Raw genomic sequence first — 12591 nt, 5'->3', positions numbered from 1 at the left:
GCGGTGGAGGAGGAAGGAGGGGGCCAAACATCCGAGGAACGGCGCCGCGGCGCCGTATCCCGGAAGTGGGAAAGGGTACCTGTCAAAAACAGGTACGTTCCCCCCTCCCCCCTGAAAGGTGCCAAATGTGGCACCGGAGGGGGGGGGGAGGAAACAAAGGAGCGGAAGTTCCACTTTTGGGTGGAACTCCACTTTAAGATGAAGCAATTTTTCCCAATGTGTCCGAGCGCAATGTGGCGTAACTTGAGACGTATTATGGCGCTTTTCCACTGCATGGTACGGATCGGTTTGGCTCGGTTTGGCGCTTTTCCACTGCATGGTACCGCATGGTATGGGTTAGAACGGTTCGGTACGGTTTGGTACAGCGGTGCTTTTCCACTACATGGTACGGCGTCAGTACGGCTCACTTAAACAGTACCACCTCGGTTGTGGTTCCAAGCGAGCCGTACCTATACCATATCCCACAATCCTTTGCATGCAGCATTGATTGTTTGTCACTACTAGCCACCGATTGGTCAGAGAATCGTTGTAATCCCACCCACTTACTACTAAGTACTACAACAGTGGAAAAGCAAACTGAGCCGAGTAGAGCCTATACAGTGCTCAAAGGTGCCGACTCGTACCACACAGTGGAAAAGCAAACTGAGCCGAGCTGGGCCAAGCAGTGCCGAGTGGAGCCGAGCTGGTACTCGCAGTGGAAAAGTGCCATTAGTGAGCCATGAGTAAATAAGAGATGTTGGACTTGCCACTGGGCCCCCTTCCGGCAAACAGATTCAAAGGGAGAGGAGGCTGGCCACCAATCTACCACCCCCTCCCTCCTCCCCCTTCCCAGGACGGACGGCTGGACAGCCAGCATCTTTACCTGCTCCTTCCCCGAGCAGCTGTAAGTCTCCTCCGGCCGTACGACTCCTCCCTTTTCCTGGCCAATGGCCAGCAAAATCGCTTCTCTTTTCAGCCAATGAGGAAAGGGGTCTCACGACCCGCTTCCTGATTGGCTGGGAGGAAAATCAGTGTGATAATAGCAAATATTCATTTACTATTGTCACACAACTGGGTGGGTTCAGGGTGCAGTGCTCTGCACTCCGAGCCCTCCCTTTTTTGAAGCCTATTAGAGCCTCTGGCTCTAATCACCTGCTTAAAAAAAAAACTCCATTGGAATCCATGCCACCGACGACCTGCATGTAGATTAGGGGGCCGGATGCATGGAAGGGGGGCCTGCGCCCCCCATGGACGGGCCGCCACTGACCAGTACCCCTCTGCCACTCTACTCTCTCCTCCTATCAGCATTCTTCTCATCAGCACATGAACTGATTGGCTCTTTGGGCTGCTTTTTTCCTCTAACGCTCCAGCCCTGTTGTACAGGGACCATGGGGGGGGGGGGGGGCTGATGCCAGCTCACATTCAGGTACTTACTCTGCTTGCATTTAGAAAATACATTTACTGATATATTAATGAATGCAGATCTGCATTTGTTTGTATCTACTAGAGCTCAGCCTTAACAATTTCCAAAGCAAAGTAACATACTGCCTGATTTAAATAGGACTTTTCTATGCAGGGATATTAGGATGTGAGTTCAGCTGGTGGCAGGGACTGATGTGACCCTGGCAGTGTTCCTGGTGAGGAGCTGCTATAAATATTCAAGCTTTATGGATGAATAATATAATACCGGAACGTCAGGTTTGATGGAAGCCTTTATTTCTTATTTTTTGGGGAGAAATACAGAAGTCTTCAGGGGGATACGATGTCACGGCAATAAACAGAGCGTGTATTTGTTTAAAAGGTTACATTAACATGACAATAGTGTGTTAAATTACCTCTCTCTCTCATTTAGGTGCTCAGTCTCAGAGTTGGATGCAATGAAGTCGGAACGCATCAGTGAGTACCCCCCTTATCTTCTGGGAGGAGGTTTAAAGGAGGACTCTGCTTAAAAAAAATGCAATACAAATACAAATGTTACTCTGTAACAGGACTGCAGTATGATTTCCAAGAAAAGAAAAAAGCTTATTGAGGTGAGAACTTTACCCACCTCCCGCCTGCCATCTAGGCAAATGACAGCACTGGGGTGGTTCTATTGTTCTGGGATGACATCATATGAAGTCGTCCCACTCTCGCCGCACATGCACGCCCGTCACTGTTTATCAGTGCCCTGATTTTCAGTGCAGCCCCAAGGGTGCCCATCAGTGATGCCAGTCAGTGCCCAACAGTGTTGCGAATCAGTGACCATCAGTGATGCCAATCAGTGCTGCCTTTGAGTGCCCATTAGTGCCTACCCATTAGTGCCGCCTATCCGTGCCATCTACCAGTGCTAATCAGGGCCGCTTAGCAGCGCTAATCAGTGCTGCATATCAGTGTCGCCTATCTGTGCCCATCTATCTGTGCTAATCAGTGCCGCCTAGCAGTGCTCATCAGTGCTGCATATCAGTGCTGCCTATCCGTGCCATCTATCATTGCTAATCAGTGCCGCCTATCAGTACTAATCAATGCTGCATATCAGTGCTGCCTATCCGTGTCATCTATCAGTGCTGCACATAAGTGCCTCTTCCTCAGTGCCGTCTCATCAGTGCTCTTCAGTACCATCTCATCAGTGCCCATCAATGCTGCCTCATCAGTGCCTATTAGTGCAGCTATCAGTGCCCATCAATGCTGCCTCATCAGTGCCCATCAATGCTGCCTCATCAGTGCCTATCAGTGCAGCCTATCAGTGCCCATCAGCGTAGCCTCATTAGCGCACATCAGTGAAAGAGAAAAATGACCTATGTAGCAGAAACTAAGAACATTTTTATTTATATTTTTTTTACATTATCGTTTGTTTTTTTTCAGCAAAAAATAAAGACACAGTGGGGATTGAATACCACCAAAAGAAAGCTCTATCTGCCTCAAAAAAATTATAAAAACTTCATTTGGGTACAGTGTTGCATGACTGTGCAATTGTCATTGAAAGTGCAACAGCACTGAAAGCTGAAAATGTGCCTGGGCAGGAAGGGGGGTAAAAGTGCATTGGCCACATTGACACCTAGTGTTTTCTAAAGACACCATTTTTTTCACAATACACACAGAGCGACCCTTTCATTTTAAGGAGCTGCTCTATGGGGGGGGGGGGGGTGCAAAGTAACTTATGTAGCTTTTCCCTAAGTTAAACCTTGTTTGGGATGTTTGTTGCACGTTTCCCATGTGGCAAAAAGGTTCGGCAGCTATTAACCAATAAATGGCATCGCAAACCCAACACATGTTTTTAGCCTGTTTTGTAAACGTGCGCAAAAAAATAGGATTTTGTGAGCATTTACGAAACACTCAGGTGTGATTGGGAGCCCAAGGCTAGGATCACACTCAGCGCTCATTGGACATGTTTCTGCATGCAAGGCCAGGGCTGCTGATAAGGCAGTACAGCCAGTCCTCCCGTACTGGGCCCGGCCCCATCAGTTCAAAAGGGGGGACCCGACACCTGCCAAACAGGAGGGCCGCTGTACTGCTGTATTACTAACACTTGTGACTCTTGTGGATCCCCCTGCAGTGCTGCCGGCTTCTACTCCTCTGGTTACACTGCAGGGGGATCAGTCCAAGGATCTGCCCTTCCACCTGCTCTCAGACTTATTCAGTTGTGCTTTGCTCTCTGAAGAGCAGTAAGCATTTAAATCGCTCTTTAGGGAGCATTTGACGGGCAGTGAGGAGGCATTGATGCCCCCTCACCGCCTGCTTTAACCCCAAACTAGGGCTTTTCAATTGATCAATGAGGGTATCATTATTGCAATCGCCTAAATAAATGTTTTAAAAATTGATAATTGACCAGATGTTCAGTGGGGGCATTTTTTTTTTATTTCCAATGAACATCTCAATCAGATGCAAAATAAGAAGAAAATAATAAAAGCATATCTGCAGAAAAATGAATAATGAAACATATCCTAGAGGGGCGTCATCCTAATCGCCCTAAAGCAGTAAATCATTTCAGTGCATGCTATAGACAATTTTGCTACAATCTGTAGGTGTTCTAAAAAATTCAATGTAACCAGCTGATGAGAAATCTTCCTACAAAAAAAGACACTTTCTCTATTATAAAGCAACTTGGCTAATGTGTTGGCTACTGTATTTCTATTGGTTATTACTATACTGTTAAAAATAAAGATAGATGGACTTTTGAGCTGATTGTTTGGCATTCTGTTCTTTATTTTCAGCCAAACTTCTCAAGCTGGGAGTTTCCCATCCAGTGGAATTATTTCTTCGAACGTCCAAGGCCAAGTTGGCAAGAGCTCCCATCAGCCTGTATATGGAGGAAGTCAATTATAAGTTCAGCGCCTCAATTTTATTTTATTTTTTTTCATCCTTCTCCCTTCACAAGATATCAGCTTTGGAAGGACGCAAATAGACAAGGGGAAGCTGCCGCATTTGCAAGGTCTGACAATAGACATGTTGGTAGAGAGCTGGACCTGAAGTATAAAGAATAGGGCTTTACACAGGGGCGACACGACTTGCTGGGGCAACCTGTGAAGTCGTGGTGCACAGCGTGACATGCACGGACTTCATATAATTGAAGTTAATGGAAGTCGCCTCCAGGTCACCCCAGGGCCGGATTAAGAGCATCATGGGCTTGGTGCTGAGGATTTTGAAGGGCCTTAAGGGCCGTGCCTTGGCATGCACCCAGAGGAGGAAGGGTGCTGCCATGCATGCCTAATTCAACATGGGATGCTGTCTCTGAAGCCCATAAACACATCCATGCATCGGCAACTGTCCCTCCTTGTCCGGCCTTCGTGCTGTGTGGGGAGGTTCTGAGGGAGCTGCCTGGGGAAGCGAGCATAGAAGCCAGACTTCTGTGTTTACAAGTGACAGAAGAGCGGTAACAGTGAATATGGCCAACCCGGGGCCTATATTAAGGTAGGGGCCTGGAGCTGCAGCTCCAATAGCCCCTATGTTAATCTGGCCCTGGGTCACCCCAAAGTAGTACAGGACCCTTTTTCTAAGTCGGAGCAACTTGTGTCGCTCCTATTAGAACGGCAATAATCAATGGCAGGCGACCGACCGCGACTTGTCAGGCAACCAAGTCGCCTGACAAGTCGCGCTAGTGTGAATGGGGTCTAAATTTGTATTTTAGGGTAGCTGTTTGGCTGGGGTATCTTTGGGGGATCCTCAGAATAGTCTAAAAAAGGATGAGGGCACCATAGATCTAATATGAGTCCGGTAAACCTTTATTGCACATGACAAGAGGTCATTGGAGAAATCAAATGCATTTCAGGGGCTCAACGCTCCTTTATCAGGGCTTAGATGCTGGCAGTAAATAAAGATACTGGACAAGAAATTGCATAATGGATAGGAATAGTGCTAGTTTGGGTCACCATTCACTATTCTTATCCTTTTCTTTTTTGCAATTTTTTGCCCAAAATTCTCTTCATTTACCGCCAGCATCAAAGCCCTGGTGAAGTGGAAGGATTTAAGCCCTGAAAGACATTTGTAGTGCAGGAGAAGGCTAGCTCCCTCTCAAGGCTGAGACAAATATCGTCATCTTGGAGACCACAATCAGGAACAAGATCTGCCTTAATGTGGGTAGCCTGAGGCCTAGTAGAACAATTCATGTTTCTCACTGTACATTTACGGTATACACATACCTGGGTATCGGTTACATACAGCGCGTCATCTTCCCTCAGAATGACCTGCACATTCAGGGGAGGACTGGGTCTGGGGGCAGGGAGGCAATTGTCCCCTAGGCCACTCTGATGCCGTGTAAAATTGCTGTGCCACTTCTGCAACAGACATGCCTAAAGGATTACAGAAAATGTATAGCAATAGATGGTGTAGCGCTTAAACTGTGATAGTAGGATGAACCGCACAGTCCATTAATTCTTATAAAGTCCACACATAACAAAACTTGGATATTAATAATCCTTCAGAAATAAAATGTGTGATCCCAAAGAGGTACAGACACTCCAAACTCCAATAGCCCAGTGCAGAGATTCCACCACCAAGGAATAGGATTGGCCTCTTACCACAACACAGTGATCCCCATTACAGGGATCATATTTAGCCTGTATAAGATCCAAAGCCGCAACCAGGTCCTGCACCGGCTTCCGTACCAATCGAGCCCGCTCCTCTCAAGACAAATGGGTATGGAAAAGATTGGGAACAACTCCCATAGTGTAATATTGTCAAGAGACTTTAATAATGTAAAGCAACAGAGTGGCAACTCACATGTAAATTGGAGTGTGAAGCGTGTGTCACGGAGTATCCTAAAACTCGGTATCCTGCCGAGAAAATGGCCACCGCGTCCCCTCGTTGGTCACAGCGTGACGTGCCGCAGGCTCCTCCTATGCGTTTCGTCAGAGACGTGACCCCCTGAAGACGTCAGTCTCTGACGAAACGCGAAACAAACTTCTGTGTTTACAAGTGATAGTGGTGAGCAGGGAGCAGGTGGCCTGAGCCAGAGGTGGTGGAACTAAGTTCCACCAAGTTCCAATTGAAAAAAAAGCCCTGACTAAGTGGAATCTCTGATCCCAACAGACGGTGTTGTCTCTTGGTCCCATTCCCCATAGCTGGGGGAACTCAGGTCCCGACCTGGCAGGGAAGACCTTTACACGGATGCACTTCTTTTCTCCTGCTCCCCCCCTCAAACTCCTTCCTCCATGTATGTTCTTAAAGGATGGGCAGGGGCCACTACACAGACTGGCACAAGAAGGGCCGGATGATAACTAAAATGCACCACTAAAAAACAACAGTAAAAGCACCAGTCTAGTGCATTACGTTCTTACACCATTTATTGTTCATAAAAGAAAATGATATACTCACAAACAGATTGGATATACAAACCTTTCAGTAAAATCAATGCCACCACCGCCAAACCTGCAACACTTGACCAACTTCATGGAAAAAAGCCATCTGGGTCCAATATGGCTAACGTGTTTCGAGGGGCATGATGCATGAAACTTGACTTGTATAGTACACTCTCATACTATGTACAATTAGTAAGCTCCTCCCACGTACTGTGTGAGAACACCCCTTGAAAGGCTTTAGCCATATTGGACCCGGATGGCTTCGTTCCATGAAGTTGGCCAAGTGCTGCAGATTTGGTGATTGTGGCTTTGATTTTACTGAAATGCTTGTAAATCCAATCTGGTTATAATTCTCTTTCATGAACAATAAATGGTGTAAGAAGGGAATGCACAAGACGGGTGTGCCCTCTCTTTGTTGTTTTTTAGTGCTGATCATGATGGCATACCCCAAGTCCTAGAAGGGCAGAAAGCACAGTGGTGCCATTCAGTCATGACTAGAAGAGTGGAAACCTATTACTCTTTGAACACCACATTTAAGCGCAGGAGGTTGTTTCTGTTTTCCATTCCGATAACTAAAGTGGACTAACACCCTGTTACACAATAGCTTTCTCTTCTGACCTCTTTTTATGTTCTGTAAAGATTTACTGGACTCAGGTTAGATTAGTGGCACTCTCATTTGCACTATCTATGCTGGAAATGGGCCACTCCATTAGACACCAACTGCTTACAAGCCCGTCATCCTTTATGAATGGGTAGACAGGTGCACAACTGAGACCCATGGCACCATTACCCTGGTTTACTGCAGGAGCATAAAGGTTGTACATGGGCGCCTGGACATTTACTGTGCCTTAGCCACTTAACCTCTGGAAGATTTACCCCCTTCATGACCAGGTCGTTTTTTTGCGATACGGCATTGCGTTACTTTAACCACTTGCTGATCAGCCACCGCACATATACTGCGGCAGGTCGGCTCTATTGTGCGAAACAATGTACCTGTACGTCGTTTCATGCAATAGCCAGTGGGGGCGTGCATGTGCTAATTAATCAGCGGGTCCGGCAGACGCGATCGCTCCCCATAGAGACAGAACAGAGGTCTGTCACAGATGAACACAGGGATCATGTGTTCCTGCTATTCAGGAACACAAGTCTCTGTGTTCATCTAGTAAGCCCACCCTCACACAGTTAGAAAGCACCTCTAGGCACACACTTAACCCTTTGGTCGCCCCTGGTGTTAACCCCTTCCCTGCCAGTGTCATTAGTATAGTGACAGCGCATATTTTTTAGCACTGATTACTGTATAAGTGTCATTGGTCCCCTAAAAAGTGTGAAAAGTGTAACTTAGGTGTCCGATCTGTCCCCAGCAATGTCGCAACCCTGCTAAAAATCTCTTATCGCCACCATTACTGGTAAAAAAAATAAAATGAATAAAAATGCCATAAATCTATCCCATAGTTTGTAGACGTGATAACTTTTGCGCAAACCAATCAATATACACTTATTGGGATTATTTTTACAAAACATCTGTGGCAGAATTCATATTGGCATAAACTGATGAAAAAATTAGATTTTTTATTTTTTTTATATTGGCTGGGTTTTATAGCAGAAATTAAAAAAATATATATTATTTTTTCCAGAATTGTCGCTCTTTTTTTGTTTATAGCGCAAAAAATAAAAACCCCAGAGGTGACCAAATACCACCAAAAGAAAGTTCTATTTGTGGGAAAAAAAGGACATCAATTTTATTTGGGTACAGCATCACACAACAACGCAATTGTCAGTTAAAAGTAACGCAGTGCTGTATCGCAAAAGATGGCCTGGTCATGAAGGGGGGGGGGGGTAAATCTTCTGGTCCAGAAGTTGATAACTGACAATTGCTTTGTACCCAAATAAAATTAGTGTCATTTTTTCCCCCACAAATAGAGCTTTTTTTTTGGTGGCATTTGATTACCTCTGCATTTTTTTTATTTATTTTTTTTGCACTATAAACCAAAAAAAAGAAAGACTGACAATTTCGAAAAAAAAAAAAAATATATATATATTCTTTTTTTTTACTTTGCTTTTGTTTTACTTTCTGCTATAAAACATAAACAAAATATAAAAAAAATCTAATTTCTTTATTAATTTGGGCCAATATGTATTCTAATACATGTTTTTGGTAAAAAAAAAATCCCAATAAACATATATTGATTGTTTTACGCAATTTTTATAGTGTGTACAAACTATGGGATATCTTTATGGAATTAAATGTGTATGGGACTGTGATATTGCTGCGGACAATAGGACACTAACTGACACTTTTGACACTAATACAGTGATCAGTGCTAAAAATATGCACTGTCACTGTTACTACTGACCCTGGCTGGGAAGCGGTTAAACATCTAGGGCAATCAAAGGGTTAAATGTGTACCTAACCAGTGTTTTTGTGTACTGTGTTAGGTGCTTTTACTTAGGGAAGAGATGGATTCTAATCCCTGCTTTGCAGGAACCCAAAATCCATTCCGTCCCCTATCAGAACGGAGATCTGCCTTGTTTACATAGGCAGATCCCCGTTTGATGTGTTTTACTGATGATTGTCGGGTGCCGGTGGACATCCAGTGTCCGACACCCACAGATCGGCTTCTGCTGTGAATAATCATAGCTTGCGCGCCCCCTGCAGGCAGAAATGCGGAAATACAGAACAACGTATATATACGTGACTCTGCACAGGAGAGTCACCCTGTAGCAGTAAACCTGCTATGGGGGGGTCTTTAAGAGGCTCCTGCCCGAGTTGCCTTTGGATGATCCGACTCTGTGTCAGATGACCTCAGTCCGCAGTCCAACTGCAATAAAGCTTGTTAAAGTCACTGCTTAAAAATACAGTCCTGTGATGCAGCTATATGTATTGTATATAAAATAGTAATCACATTCTGATAAATCCATTTAATGCTGCATTTGGCCCATAGATGGAAACAGACATTTGCAGATTTTCCACTTCCTAAATAACAGAAGCCAAACCCGTACAGCATTGTGCTTCAGCCAGATTTTGTGGGGTTACGTGGCAGGGCTCCCAGCTTGCTCTTTTCTATCATAAAACAATTAAAGAACAAATTCAGACAACTGGCAGAATCAATCAGCCGCCTTTTATCTGATTTGCTACAGCTAAATTCAGCAGGCTTCTCACAGTGTTTATGGGAGGGACGGAATCTTGTATGTGACTAACGCTGGCCATACACTATACGAAAAAGCCTTCAAACTCATTTTTGAACAACGAACACTCGGCTGTGAGAGAAAACCATCGTGCCATCATGTAATGACTGATAAATCGTTCATTGGGCATAAATTAATCAATTTTTTTGTTTGTTTTTTCACATCTACCTAGTGCAAACAGTTTGGACGGGAAACACATTAACCTTTGAATTTATTGTTTGTTCCGCAGAAAATTTCCAAACTTGTCCTTCGTTTTTTTTGGCTCAAAGATGTCACAACCGGTTAACGATTTGTGCCCCTCAACTGGCTGAAAAACGAACGTCCAAATGACTGAATTTCAGGAGCGATTTTTTGTATAGTATATGACCACCATAATGCAGGCCATACATGGGTCGAATTCCAAACAAATTTTCATTTAAAATCAGAAATTTCAAGCACTTTGTGATCTGAGGGTGCCACCATTGGTTTGGAAATTCAACCTCATGTTGCTGCAGAAAAGAATTTCCGTGGCAAGGGATTTTCGTTTCTTTCTGGGATTGTTCTTTCTTTCCGGGACTTTTCTTTTCTTTCTGGGAATTTTCTTTTCTTTCCAGGAATTTTCTTTTCTTTCCGGGAATTTTCATTTCTTTCCAGGAATTTTCTTTTCTATTCTGGGAATGTTTTTTTCTTTGGGAATTTTCTTTTCTTTCTGGGAATTTTCATTTCTTTCCAGGAATTTTCTTTTCTATTCTGGGAATGTTTTTTTCTTTGGGAATTTTCTTTTCTTTCTGGGAATTTTCATTTCTTTCCAGGAATTTTCTTTTCTATTCTGGGAATGTTTTTTTCTTTACGGGAATTTTCTTTTCTTTCTGGGAATTTTCTTTTTCGTCCTGGAAATGTTTTCTTCTCTCTGGGAATTTTCTTTCATTTCCGGAAATATTCTCTTCTTTCCAAGAATTTTCCTTTCTTTCCAGGAATTTTCCTTTCTTTCCAGGAATTTTCTTTTCTTTCTGGTATTGTTCTTTTCTTTCCGGGAATTTTCTTTTCTTTATGGGAATTTTCTTTTCTTTTCCTTTCAGGAATTTTCTTTTCTTTACGGGAATTTTCTTTTCTTTCTGGAAATATTCTCTTCTTTCCAAAAATTTTCCTTTCTTTCCAGGAATTTTCTTTTCTTTCTGGGATTGTTCTTTTTTTCCAGGACTTTTCTTTCTGGATTGTTCTTTTCTTTCCGGGAATTTTCTTTTCTTTCTGGAAATATTCTCTTCTGTCCAAGAATTTTCCTTTCTTTTCAGGAATTTTCTTTTCTTTCCGGGAATTTTCTTTTCTTTCTGGGAATTTTCTTTTCTTTCTGGAAATATTCTCTTCTTTCCAAGAATTTTCCTTCATGTCCAGGAATTTTAATTTCTTTCCAGGAATTTTCATTTCTTTCCAGGAATTTTCATTTCTTTCCAGGAATTTTCTTTTCTTTTACTCATGCACATTTCATTTTTGATTATATTCCTCACATGATTCTCCCATCATTGATTAGAAAATCGTTAATTTTTCGAAAAAATTTCCAATATGCCCGATCACTCAAATTCGATTGACACACGAAAATTGTCCATTGCTGCAGACTCACTAATGGTGCTAGATTCGAATGAAAACTCTTAGATAAGATTTTCTAAAGAAAATTCTTTCGAAATTCGACCCATGTATGACCGGCCTTAGGTTAGGTGACAGCACTAAAATTACAATACAAATTACAATATGACTTGTATACGCTATATAATTTTTCTTTTTATTTGCTTTTTTTTCCCCCCCTGAAAGTGGAGTTACCCTTTAGATTCTCATCATCATTTATGATGAAGGCCTGCAAACCAAATTCAGCCCACCAGGCCATTTCATGTGGCCCCGTAACTTTCCTGCAGCTGAGCCCCCCCCCCCCCCGGCCCCGTCCCCACCTTGTCTCAGAAGTCAGCAGCCGAGAGGAGGACAGAACTCTGCCACCAGATTCTGCTATTCTCTGTGCAGCTGCAAAGAGGCTCATGTCTGCCCTCCCATCTCAGCAGAGAAAAAAACAGAACGCCTCCTACACATCCTGCAGCCACAGCACCCCTTCGTCTCTTCCAACCAGGATGGGTCTCAGCAATCAGCTGACTCCAGCCCTCCTCCGGTCCTCTTCCAGACCCTGCACTTTCTGCTTTAAAGCTCCATCTCCAGCAGCACAATGTAAGGGGGGGGGTGCGCTGTGATGTAAGAGAGGGTGGGGCACTCATGACTTCTGATCGTGAAGGGGCTCTTGACATAAGGAGGGGGGTGCTCTGGTCATCTCCCTATAATTATTATGAGAATTATACAATGCTTTAGCAATTGAAAAGGAGGGTCGCACACCACTGGCATTATTCAAAAGAAACTTTATTGGAGAAGGCTCAGACAGAACACCAAGGTAGATACCAGTGGCGTCCCGTTCATTGGGGGCGCAGGGGCTCCTCCCCCCATCCATGCATCCGGCCCCCTAATCTACATGCAGGGCGCCGGACGCATGGATTCCAATGGGTTTTTTTTTTTGAAGCACGTGATTAGAGCCAGAGGCTCTAATAGGCTTCAGAAAAGGGTGAGCTCGGGGCGCAGAGCACTGCGCCCTGAGTCCACCCAGTTGTATGACAATAGCGAATGAATATTCACTATTATCACA

Source organism: Pelophylax lessonae (assembly GCF_965119305.1).
Source record: "Pelophylax lessonae genome assembly, chromosome: 13".
NCBI classification, from domain to species: domain Eukaryota; kingdom Metazoa; phylum Chordata; class Amphibia; order Anura; family Ranidae; genus Pelophylax; species Pelophylax lessonae.
This window is presented reverse-complemented; position numbering follows the sequence as displayed.